The sequence below is a fragment of the Bidens hawaiensis genome, unplaced genomic scaffold (assembly GCF_021521415.1).
Source record: "Bidens hawaiensis isolate Kalapana, Puna unplaced genomic scaffold, B.hawaiensis_p1.1 tig00008634_1, whole genome shotgun sequence".
Classification (NCBI taxonomy): Eukaryota; Viridiplantae; Streptophyta; class Magnoliopsida; order Asterales; family Asteraceae; genus Bidens; species Bidens hawaiensis.
The window spans coordinates 242,284-256,353 of record NW_027491623.1 but is presented as its reverse complement, the minus strand read 5'-3'; the positions used below and the strand labels follow the sequence as shown (position 1 = coordinate 256,353).

Here is a 14,070-nt window from a genome sequence, read left to right as displayed (position 1 = left end):
TTGGAAAGAGGTATACTCTACACCACTTTAACGCAGGGTCGTCTCGTGGGTAAGCTAAATAAGGCAATAGCTTTAGGCTTCCAATTTTACAGGGCTTCCATCTTAAATAAGAGTTATGTATTATGAGATTTTGAAAGTAGAATTCTTTTAAAATTAGTAACTCAATGATAATCCACAAGCTAAGAATTGTTGCTTAATATTCATTATCACAGCATATCATTCATATTCTATAATTCCCGTATACTCTCTAGCGCTATACGCATAAAAAAAGAAAATAAAAAGGCCTCAACATTTTTGTTAGTTTTAGGCCTCCGAGGACGTTGAGCCGGTACTGCTTTAACGATAGATACAATCACATTTGTTTCTAAGCATTGAGGAAAAGATTAATCACATAATATAAGACTTAAAAAACTTTTATGAGATTATGTATTGTTTATGATCTCATAATAGTGATATGGTTCTTGATAGAAGACACCAACGGTCCCTCGCAAAGATCTTGTTCCCCGACATAGAATTGCTATTGATGATGTTCTTCACTGCCTGAACTCCATACATTGCCATCAAAGATCTCGGCAAGCTTCACTATTTTTCGGGAATGGAAGTGCTCTACCTTGAGAAAGATATTGTCACAAGGAAAATATGTCTTAGATGTCCATCGTTTCGGCCTCTCGGATTGCAAACCAGTTAATACTCCAATGAGCACCTCACAAGTCTTGACCATTGATGATACCATCTCTCGTCCTGATATTGAGATATTCCCTTTTGGGTTATTTTCCACTTGGTTCGTGAGCAAGTGGCACAAGGTCAACTATATGTTCAAATCGTATCTACAAGCAATCAGATTGCGGATGTTTCACAAAGCCCTTATCATATCGATTTATATTCTTAAGATCCAAGTTGCAAGTCGTTCCTCACGTTCAACTCGAGGGGAATGTTAAACCATGTTTGTCATATTTACTATATTTAGAGGGTTATGTATGTAAAATGTGTGGTCTTTATATCAACCTTCTTGAAATCCATTTTTCATTGAATAAATACAACTCTTTTCAACTAAAAACAAATAAATATAGATATACAAACATTATAGATACTTGAATCATATAGTTTTAACACACTTCTTGATTTTTCATTTTGGACTTGGCATGTTCAAGTAAGTTCTCTTCTAGTTCATAATCTGTTGCATATTGATCTATGATGTGCCTATTACCTGCTACATTCTATGCCGTGTTAGTTTTTACTTGTTAAACATACCGTTTTAGGGGTTAAGTGTTTTAGATTGCCCGAATCGGGTAAAATTCCAAAGGGCCAAAACTATTAATCGAGAAGCTTTAAGTTAATCAACGACAAGGTCCCTACTCAAACTCGTAAAAAACCAAGGTAAAGAAGGGTTTTATTTAAGGGCCCCAATTTTTTGTTTCGCTTTAATCCTCTGAAAACATTGAGCCACCCCTAGTTCAAGGTAGATAGTTCACGTGTATTGAGCTTTGAACACATAAGGCAAGCAGAGATACTATAAAACAGATCGAGATCATTGTTAATATCATCAGTGTGAAATGGATTTTCATTTGAACAACCTCCGCCCCAAGAGTACATATTTGTATAAGAGAATAGGGATAGCAAGAGTTTAAGTGTAAAGTGAGAACACGTAATCAAGTTTTGAGTTGTCATACCTAACATATAAATTTATTCAAAATATGTTTGCAATGCACATTAGTAGATATCTAGAGAAGGCTTGTAAACTCACTCCTTTTACTCTTTTAGTCATATTCTATTATAGACATGGCAAAACACAGTAGGTCGGGTCGGGTAAGCTAACGGGACATATTATTTGAAAGAAGATTCAGTTTAGGTGGTGGGACTAAAAACTTAACTGTATGTTGATGTAAATGGTGTATAAACTTGAAAAGAAAGAAAGAACTATCAGATAAAACTATACTTTAACTCAAATAAAAGCGAGTCTAATTAACAGAATTTACGACCACCCATTTCTTAGCCATGCCCAAGCGATGACTCCAACCGCACTACCACCCAAGTGAGCAATTCCTGAATAGTCGCCATCATCCTGAAATAGTAAACAGTATGCAGCAAAAAAAAAACATTTGTTTTTTCAATCTTAATTTCTTAGATAAGAAAATGGTTGAGAATTGAGATGCAATGTTTATTTATCTCCTTACAATTCAAAAAGAATGTATGAACAAATTTCCTTTATGTATAGAACCTACACATGTGTAGGTAAATGATTAAAAAAAAAACATATGAATAAATTAGTTTGATGGTTATTTGTGTACACAACATACACGTACGTTTGTACGTAAGAAGTACAACATTTTAAAATATAAACCACTGATAACAAAATTAAACAATTTAGTTTCGTTCTTTTTGGTTTCTCAATAATTTAGTGTTAGTATGTGTATGTATATCAAATGAAGGTGGATTTAAATTTCTAAATTGCAAAAATTGACAATAAAATTATGGTTTTAGGTCAGGATTTTGACTAGTTCAAAGGTAAATAAATTGATCATAGCATATTAAGGATCATACCTTTACTCTTTTTATATCTTTCCAGATATGCCTTCCCTGAAATGATCACATGAAACAAAATAATCATAAGATGTAAAAACAAACCTTCTATCACTCAACTAATCAAGTGAATAAGTAATTATAGCTATTTTTATAGCATTAACACATTAAGATAATAAAATCTCTTAAACTTATAAGCTTTCATGCTAAATGGGCAGTGACAGTTTTTTATTGAATATATATAACGAAACATCACATCACCTGTGTCAGGTGATGTGAACGTCACTTCACACAGGTGACGTGTTGGCAAATACATAATTACCATTCCTAAGCCGTAACTTTTTATAAATTTACATGTTTGGATAAACCGTGAAGATTTCATTTACCGCTGATAGAACACTGATGGGTATTGTAAACTTGAAAACTGGAATGCCCACTGAGGTGAGTAAGATATCAAGCATCATGATAGCATTCACTGCATCACTTGCTCCCTAACATGCAAAAAAGAAAGAAAAAAAATAAAAGCATGTTCCAAACAAAGTATCTAAGATTCTGAGAGAAACAAGAATGTTAACGCAGTACCAGTGCTGCGACTTTTGAATGGTCCGGTTCTTCACACAATTGATTACCGTCTGGATGTTGTACCTTTGAAGATCGGGCTAGACAAGCCCGATGGGCCAGGTATGAAACCGAGCCAGCAAAAGCCCCAGCAAAATACAACTTAATCAGAAATTTAGACCCGACCCGTTGTCCAACCTGTGTAGCATGGTTACAAATTTAAAAAGCATTAATAAAGAATGAACATTATGTGGACTTATTACATACACGATTGCCATGGAAATAAAGCGCGAGCATGTTTGAGATGATATGTTTAATGTCCTCATGACTGAAAGAAGAAGTTATCAGAGTATGATACCGTCCGCTACAAAAGTTATCTAGTTGTAACTGTGCAAAACAAAGTTTTACACAATCAGTATGTCAAATATGATTACAAAATTATATTATGTAGAGAACCATAACTAATTTGGCAAAGTTTCCTTTTAAGCTAAATGTTTTATTTGACCCATTAAAGAAAGACTCACAGTGAAGTGTTGATCCATGAACTCTTTGTCTGCAACTTTCCAGAGCAGAAACACAGCCACGTTTGCGAAGATCAAGCCTTTAACCGCACAATTTGCAGGTGCGAGTCCCCTTGTAGAATGTAACTGCCTATGAATATGTATACTAATGATCGAATAATTAGTGGCGATAAACAAAAGGATTTGTTTCTGTAAATTTCACCACACTCACAGAGGATTATGGTTATTCTGTTGACTTGCTTGATTACAAGTAAATTCTCGCATAAACAAGATTATTTATCGATAATGATAACAACAATAGACATTTGGTCCGGTTATTCATATATCAAGGTCTTAGTGTAAGTTTACAATTTACAACATGTAATAAATCAAGTTTTGAGTTGTCGTATCTAACCGTCATGCTCAAGTTGCATTGTTTAATTTAAACGGGTTGTGTTCGGGTTGAACTATTTAAAGTTTAAACCATCAACTACCAACTCCTTTAATCCCGTTTTAACTCATTTATTACAACACGTTTACAGCAGGATAACAACTTGTTTGACTCGTTCAGACTACACTATTTTAGATGTGTCTGGAGTAGGGGTGGCAACCTTGACCCAAACCATTCCAAATGGGTCAATTTGGGTTGTTTTAAAATTTAAATGGGTTGATTTGGGTCATAGGTTTTAATTAAATGGGTCAAAATTGGTCACTTGAAATTTTACATTCTTATTTTTGGGTCAAAATGGGTTGACAAATTTAATTACATGGGTCGATGTGGGTTAGTGTCTTAGACTCTTAAGGAAAAGTGACATGTTTTGGTTGAAACGGGTTTTAGATTGGAACGATATCGGTTTAGGTTTCGACTCGGATAAGCTTTCGTGCCGACACGAGTTTTAGCACTGGACGGGTTGGGTTTCGGTTTCTTTCGAGTTTTCGCACTAGACGGGTCGATTAAGGTTTTTGATTCGTTTTCGTCGACATTTCGGTTTCGGTTAATTTGTCGGTTTTTTTTTTTTTGATGAACGAGAATAACGGCGAAAATATTTTAGTTTTTTTAAGCCGTTGTTCGGTTTATATTTTGAGTTATGATTTTTTATTTGTTTTTTTTGAATTTTTTTGAGGGATTTTGATCTTAATAGAAACCATCAAAAAATATTCAAAAAAATTAATAAAAAAATCATAACTAAAAAAATAAAACAAAGACAAAAAATGTAAAAAAACTAAAAGGTTTCGTCCGTTGTCCTCGTTAAAAAAATCGACAAATTAACCGAAACTAAAAAGTCGACAAAAACGAAACAAAAACATGCTGAAACAAGTTGTTAAATGATGAAAGGAACTGAAAAATCGCTTAAACAAGCTGTTACGCGCTGAAACGAACTGAAAAATCGCTTAAACGAGCTGTTACTCGCTGAAACGAACTGAAAAATCGCTTAAACGAGCTGTTACGCGCTGAAACGAACTGAAAAATCGCTTAAACGAGCTGTTACGCGCTGAAACGAACTGAAAAATCGCTTAAACGAGCTGTTACGTGCTGAAACGAACTGAAAAATCGCTTAATCGAGCTGTTACGTGCTGAAAGGAACTGAAAAATCGCTTAAACTAGCTGTTACGTGCTGAAACAAACTGAAAAATCGCTTAAACGAGCTGTTACGCGATTAAACGAACTGAAAAATCGCTTAAACGAGCTGTTACGCGCTGAAACGAACTGAAAAATCGCTTAAACTAGCTGTTACGCTCTGAAACGAACTAAAAAATCGCTTAAACGAGCTGTTACTCGCTGAAACGAACTGAATAATTGCTTAAGCGAGCTGTTACGCGCTGAAACGCACTGAAAAATCGCTTAAACAAGCTGTTACGCGCTGAAACGAACTGAAAAAATCGCTTAAACGAGCTGTTACGCGCTGAAACGAACTTAAAAATCGCTTAAACGAGCTGTTACGCGCTGAAACGAACTGAATAATCGCTTAAGCGAGCTGTTACGCGCTGAAAAATCGCTTAAACGAGCTGTTACGCGCTGAAACGAACTGAAAAATCGCTTAAACAAGCTGTTACGCGCTAAAACGAACTGAAAAAACCGCTTAAACGAGCTGTTACACGCTGAAACGAACTGAAAAAATCGCTTAAACGAGCTGTTACGCGCTAAAACGAACTGAAACCGACGAGCTGAAAAATCGCTTAAACGAGCTGTTACGCGCTGAAACGATTTGAAAATCGCTTAAACGAGCTGTTACGCGCTGAAACGAACATCGCTTAAACAAGCTAAAAAATCGCTTAATCGAGCTGTTATGCGCTGAAACGTACTGAAAAATCGCATAAACGAGCTGTTACGCGCTGTGACGAACTGAAAAATCGCTTAAACGAGCTGTTACGCCCTGAAACGAACTGAAAAATCGCTTAAACAAGCTGTTACGCGCTAAAACGAACTGAAAAACCGATTAAACGAGCTGAAAAATCGCTTAAACGAGATGTTACGCGCTGAAACGATTTGAAAATCGCTTAAACGAGCTGTTACGCGCTGAAATGAACTGAAAAATCGCTTAAACGAGCTGTTACGCGCTGAAACGAAGTGAAAAATCACTTAAATGAGTTTTGACCCAAACCCGTTTTGACCCGTTCCAACCTTGAGCCGTTCTAACCCGAACCTGTTGACCCTAACCCGTTCCGACCCGAACCAAAACAACCTTTTTTTTAAGTGACCCGTTTCAACCCTAACCCGTTTCGACCCTAACCCGTTCCGACCCATGACCCATTTCGACCCAACCCAACCCATTTGCCACCTCTAGTCTGGAGTGTAATTGTGTAAACGAGCCTAGCCCGACTTTGACTAGGCTCAAGCTCGGCTCGTTTTGACTTATGAGAACTCAAACTCGATATCTTTTTCTAAAGCTCGAGCTCAGTTCGTGAGTAGTTTTTTCAAGCTCGAATATTATTTTATTATATTAATTTATACACATTTTTTATAACTTGAAAAAAACCATAAACAAGCCTAAACTCAGTGTAATACCTAAAACGGCTAAAGCATGGCTCGAGCTCGGCAAATCGGCAATGTAACATGAAATTAATACACAGAACTCCAAAAGAGGTAAAACTTAAAAAATAAGCCTAAAAGAGGTTCCCATACAAGGCTCGACAACTAAAGGAGCTTTATTTGAGGCCCGGGAATAATGATGGAATGAGTGACGATTAATAACATAAGGAATAAGGAACTACCATGTGTTACGGTAATTAGTCGGCTGATTGAATAGAGAATTGCGAGTTCGGAATTGAACACTTGTTGACCTAAATTCTCCGTCATCGTTAAATAAAACGTTGCACGTAACTTTGCGTTTCAAGAGTAGTGCATTATATTTACACGAAAGCCGCAGTGGTGGCTGTAATGACTGTGGACAGTGGGTGGAAGCACGGCGGTGGTGATGCGGTGGCGTATCGGTGGTCAGGTGGTGGTGCGATGGTGGTTTGAAGGAGAAGAGCCTCTGCATAGTGTAGTGGGAGAGTGGAATGATGATCAACCCTCTGCAACTTTTCAAACATATATTTTTAATTATTATTATTTTTTGACCGATTATCTTAGAGAAGATAGTGTAACCCGAAACTTGACATAATTGGTATGGGTAAATAATACATCACCCATTAGAGTTTGGATTAGTTTTGAAATTCTTCGTGGGTTTGGGATGAATTTGGGAATTGTAATATGCCCGATTATCAGATAACATTGACTCACTTACCTGATTATATACATGATGTATCTGACATAATTTTTTCTATATTAATATAAAGTCTTCTCTAACTATTTTAAATATATTATTTGTTATAACTTGTTTATAACAATTATTTGAGGCATTTTATTTTTAAGGTAATTGTTATTTTGTAATCGATGAGCTATATTTTGTCTTGACAAAACCCGAAAACCGACATGTAATTACCTAATTAATTACATAATCAGGTATGTGTTTTCATAATCAGGCTTTCATAATCAGGTATGGGTTTAGAAATACCTAAACCCAACCCATTAACATCCCTAGTGTAGGACTCCACGTAGTTCGCATATTTCTTGATGCATGGTGGTGGAAGTGCAACACTACAATTGTGTTTGTATTACAAACATATGAATATACAATGTATAGATATTAGTTATCGAATCATCCTCTTCAAAGAGTTGGCATTACTAAGTATATTAACTATATAGACATAATAATTCACATAAAATGGAGAATTGGATATTACTCATCTACTTAGTGGAGAAGGTCATTCCCTAAATTGGTTAAAATATCTTCCACCATAACTTTATTTCGTGAAACAACTAGTATGATTTCAACTCTAGCTTGTAAGTAGCAACTGTGTGTTTATGTACTCATAGCCTAGCTTCTTGCTAGATGCTTTGTTTTTAATGGAAATTTGCTTTGTCATGAAAAAATAAAAGTATTATTTCACTTGTTGATCTCTGGTTTATGACAAAAAGACGTGTACGAGACAACGGTTTTATCATAATGAGCTTTCATGCAGTGGATTTCCTCAAGAATTTGTGGCATTACGGGTTAACGTCATTATCTGAAATCACAGACGTAGATAGTCTTTTGCAATTGATATACCCGGATTGTCAAACTTTGTTGGTTGTTATGAAAAAAATTGTTACATGAAATGTTGCCTTGTATTTTTGCATCTAATAATAATTAGGGGTGTAAAATGTCGAGCTGCTCGTGAGCTACTCGTGATCGGTTTGTTTGAAAGCTCGATCGAGCCAAGCTTCATTGAGACAAGCCTGAGCTTCAATTATCGAGCTTGAGCCAAGTCACGGGACTGTCATTAATACAATTCTTAAAATATATATTTAATTACTATTAAGTAATATATATAATATTATGATAAAATAAATAAAATAATCAAATAATATGTATTATTTTATACATAAAACTATTAAATATATGAAAATAGTTATAATTATATAAAATATTAATTGATAAGTATAGTAAACGAGTGGAGCCTAAGACGAGCTCGAGCTTGAAAATCTGCTAGTGAACTTAGCTCGAGCTTTGAAAATAAAGCTCGAAACGAGCCGAGCTCTAGCTCGAACTCTGTATAAATTAAACGAGCTTAGCTCAAGCCTAGTCAAACTCGAGGGCTTGGCTAAGCTTGTTTTCACCCCTACAGTTATAAACAAAAATCGGATTCCAAGTCTCCAATTATCCTGGAGGTGAGCTGGTCTACAGTTCATCGTCAATGGCGTATAGACTCACAACAAGAAAAACACTCTTCTTCTCCAAATCAAAACCAATCTTTCAAACCCCTAATAATAATAATAATAATTACTCCTCTTCACCAATCACCACCAACCCAACTCACCTCTCAAATCTTTTCCACCAATACGGCTTCCCACTATCCGACCTTCACAATTTCTTCAAAAAGAATCAATTTTTACTCAATTCAACACATACCCACATCGAAAAATCATTAAAAATCCTATCTTCATTCAACCCATCAACCAATTTCATCATCCCCACCGTTTACAACTGCCCCAGGGTTCTAGATATCCAGTTTTTAAAAAATTGGGAATTGGGTATTTCAAGATTATCGTTTTTAGACACCGGTGGTAACCCAAAGGTGATTCGGAACATTCTTGAAGTTTCCCGGAAGTTTGATTTGTCCCCGGATGAGGTTTTACGGTCTATTGAACATTTAAAGGGGTTTCGGTTTAGCTCGGGTACGATAACTAGGGTTTTAGAGGAGTTTCCGGATATTATTACGATGAGTGAAGAGCAAATTTGGGGGAAAGTTGAGTTCTTGTTAGGGATTGGGATTCATAGGAGTAGGATAGACTCGGTGATCGGAAGTTATCCCGGGATTTTCGGGTTCGGTAGTAAGTTGAAGCCGTTGGTTTGTGAGTTTACGGAGATGGGGTTTAAACCGAACGAGATTAGGGATGAGATTGTTAAGAACCCGAGAATTCTTAGTTCGGAAGTGGGAGAGTTGTCGAGGTATTTGAGGATGTTAAACAGTTTGAAATGTCGGGTTCCGATTAAAGAAAGGATTTTTAGTGACGGGGCGTTTAGGGCTTGTTATAATGTTAAGTTGAGAATCGATTGCTTGCACGAACACGGGCTGTTGTATAGAGACGCGTTTGGTGTATTGTGGCGGGAACCGAGGGTGATTTTGTATGAGTTGGATGAAATTGATAAAAAGATCGAGTTTTTAACGAACGTAATGAGGTTTGATGTTATTTGTTTGGTTGATGTTCCCGAGTATTTAGGGGTAAGTTTTGAGAAACAAATCGTTCCTCGTTATAATGTGATTGAGTATTTGAGATCGAAAGGCGGGATAGGTGATGAAGTCGGGTTGAGGTCTTTGGTTAAGTTTAGTAGGTTGAGGTTTTATAATCTTTATGTGAAACCGTATCCGGAATGTGAGAAGATATATGGGAGGTTTGTGGATGTTAAGGTTAGATGTGGGCATCCGGAAGGATTGTGGAAGCTTTTTAAGCCGCCAAAGTATTCGGATTCTAAAGAGGATTTGAAGAACATTAGGTCTTTTATGGAACACATTCGTTAATGGATTAACGAATGATTATTTGAAGCATTTGGGTAAAGTTCAACCATAGAAAGGTATCATGATATTTGTGTTTCCATTGAGTTTATTATATGACACTTGCATTATAGTTATAAAGATTTGTTTTCAGCCACTCATGTTTAACAAGCAAATTAACCAAATATATAAAAAAAACTAACTTTTAAAGAATTAAAGTTTGAAAGATATGTTCTTTTTGGTGGTTTTTAGTTTAATGTGCTGGTGATTCAAGAGTTGAGAATTAGTTTGAATTATTTGTTTTCAATCCTTCAAAGAAATGCAACTGAGTCTATAAAGAATATGCTGTGAATACAGTTCAAGTGACTTATGCATCTATGATTATTAACAAAGCGATTTAGTAGGTTTTACACATTTGAATACAGTTCAAGTGAATTTTGACTCACATGATCCACTCAGCTAGTTTGACCTGTTTCTTTTTCCAGTTATAAGTTTAGCCTCATTTTACCTGTTTTAATAGATTAAACACAATCCAAGTCTACCCATTTGTATGTAACTGAACCGAAATTGTCACGTTATATTATTTTAAATTTGTTGCGCATTATGTTATTTCATGGGTATGTGTTGCTTCCGGTGTATTTAATTTCACATCACTTGAAAATGTAGTTATTCTCTTCACACGTATTGATGGATTTCATTATTTGTTTTGCTTACTGCAGGATGGATGCTTGTTTGAACCCTACCCGTAAAAAGTTCAGGTGGTTGTGTCTCAAAGGGACCACCACTGTCTGGTCTCGCAGCTAACGTCGTGGAGGACGTAGATCATGAAAACTGCAGACAAACGATCAGCCACAATGACTTTTATGTAAAAGATCATGGGCAAACGTGGATCAAACTTAATCATGGAAGAAAAGGTGAACGTTTAATTAAAAGAATCTTGAAAGATAACAATAGGTCGATTCAAAGAATGGTGTTGCATCAATTTTGTAACTTGTCATGTGCTCGAAGGCCTGATTGTGTAACCTGTAACATGAAAAACACCATTAGGCCATCCCCGATGGTTAGACCTCATGACCGGACTTTTATGTTAAAAGAGTAGTTAAAGGGGTTGTTGGTCTATATGAAAACTGGTTAGGAAAGTATTTTTGATTTGACTGTTGTTCCAAACCATGGCATGGTCCTCAAGATACACAGATCCGGTAGCGTTTCTTACACGAACACATTATCGCATTCATGATGTCAAAACATACTTTATGTTTGTTAAGATTACGTCTCACTTGTGTGCCTCTCCTATGTTGTTTTCCTAACTTAAATTCGTCAACGGGTCAAATTGAGTTACCTTTAAAATGGGTTAGCATCCCCCATTACCATCGTTTAACTTCGCCTATTTGTTGCCGCCACTGCCGCTCCACCATAGTCGTTGCTGCCGGCACCATCCCATCACTGCTACCACAGCTCCACCTTCGTTGTCGCCATCACTGCGACCACTGTCGGCACCATCCATTACCGCTACCACAGCTCTACCTTCGTTGTCGCCATCGCTGCGACCAACACACCCTCATCGCTATCTTTCCTGCCAACCGCTGCCACCAATGGGGTGGGTGGCGTGTGATGAGGTGATATATATATATTTTTAAAATTTTAAAATTTTTATCCTTTTGAATTAGTTAAATTATGGAATAGGTTTTTTCGAAAATGACTTTCACTCTTTATCTTTTATATGAATTTTTGGCTCGTTTTTAGCTCTTTATACTAACGTATGTTAAGTTTTTTAGTTAGATCACCTCATATGCTGTGCATATGAGGGCAATTTAGTCAATTTATCATTGAAGGGCTATTTGTGCAAATGAATATAACTGTAAGACTAATACTAAATTTAAAGATAAATGACTAAAATGGCCCTTGAATGAAAAAATGACTAAAATGTCATGAGGTGATCTAACTGAAAAACTTAACACCCGTTAGTGTAAAGGACTAAAAATGAGCCAAAAATTCATATAAATGATAAATAGTGAAAGTCATTTTCAAAAAAGACTCATTTCATAATTTAGCTAATTCAACCGGACAAAAATTATAATTATCTCTATTTTTTTTCTATCAAACACCTTATCTATGCTCATAAGTTATTCGTTGAATCAGATCGATATATCAGTTTTAGGTTCAAATGTTGGCAATAGTCGACCCATATACATTCCTGTGTTTGCAGCCACAACAATTGTGTGTTTAAAACTAGTATGTGATGTTCGCGTTTCACGGGAGGGTATATTTCTTACTCGGTGGATTGATGGTTCAAATATATAAGCTTTAACCATTAATTGCCATGTCCCTTAATCCCTTAATGTATGTTATATTACTACTATGTTTAGAAACCTGTGTATTATACGAGATAAATTAATATATAAATTACAATGAATAATTTAATACAATTTTCTTTAATTTTTTTTTAATTTAATACAAATAAAAAAAAGATAATTAAATCTCTTCATATTATGTAAAAAAAATGTATTACAAATATAGTCGTTTTATATCATCAAATTTATTTGAATTTTAAATCGAGAATGAGAATGAGTTATTCTACCATCGGTATACAATAATAAAGCTATGCCACTGGAAACAACATTTAAAACAATGAGACATTTAGATGTGAAAGATGTAGTTAAAGTCTTTCACAAAAATGTTTTACATTCCATACCCAAAGATAGACAAAAAAGACACCAGATTTTCCTTTTTGAACAGCTTTGATGTTGTCCTTACACATTCCTTTATTTTTATGTTTGTTTTGGATAGTGGGACTAGGGGTGTAAAGGAACCGAACCCGAGCTTGAGTAGGCTCGAGCTCCGCTCGTTTGGATTCATGAGAGCTCAAGCTTGACTCGTTTATTATCTACGAATTAATTTATATACATTTTTATTATTTTTATATATGTTGGAAAAAAAAACCTTAATTGAGCCAAAGCTTGGCTCGAGTTCGGATGATAATTGTTAAGTTAATATATAGAAGTCCAAACGAGGTAAAAAATAAAAATACAAAAGGCTCGTTAAGGCTCGACGACTCTAAACGAGCTTTACATACAAGACTCGAGCTCGGCCTTGACTCGTTTCGAGCTTTTTATCGATCCAAGCTCGAGTAGCTTGGCAAGTTTGCACCCCCATATAGAAGTACCAGGAGGTCTGTTTTTCCCTGACCCGATTAATAACCTTTTTTAGAACGGCGACTTTCTTGTATATAGGCTACCACACTCTCCAAATTTGGAGAGCTCCGATGCCCCACTTTGGCCATACTATGTTGTCTTAACCGGACCCACGTTGGCTTCAGAGTTTGGATTGGACGTCCCCCGGAAAACCATACCGCCGATTGCCACTTGACAGTCGTGTCACCATACGAGCAAATCTCTCTGGCGTAACACACGGTGAGACGAAAACCCGGTAGGCTTCGGATTCGAACCGACAACCTTTTTACAAGCCCTAGTTCAAATCCTTCATTGTTATTTTTCATCCGAACGTGACACATGACTTGCTATACCGTTTTATGGTTAACTAGTTTGAGACATGTGTATTACACGGGCAATTAATGAAAATTTTAATATTTAAACATTAAGCAATATACAATCAATAACGCAATTGTCATATATTGTTAATACAATTACAAATTACATTAAAGTTACAAGAATTATAAAAAAACATTACCCACGTCTTTTATAAATTAGAAAAATTTTTCTTGTACATAACATTTGTGGTTGTATTGGTCAGATTACCTTGTTTATCAAGAATCAGAAACTTTCTAAGCCCACACATGCTTGTAACTCTTGACAAGGCGACGTATAGTTGTTCATGTGAGAATACGTATTCTTTTAAGTAAAAACTAACCCTTGATAATGATTGACCTTGGCTTTTGTTTATCGTCATCGCGAAACATACTGCAAGGGGAAATTGTCGTCTTTGAAATTTGCATGCTATTTTGTTGTCTGATGGA

General features: G+C 35.8%; 1 pseudogene; it reads left to right on the top strand.

Annotated features, from left to right (window-relative positions):
- Positions 1-8,787: 8,787 nt before the first annotated feature.
- On the top strand, positions 8,788-10,135 carry LOC143529651 (transcription termination factor MTERF15, mitochondrial pseudogene; annotated as a pseudogene).
- Positions 10,136-14,070: the final 3,935 nt, after the last annotated feature.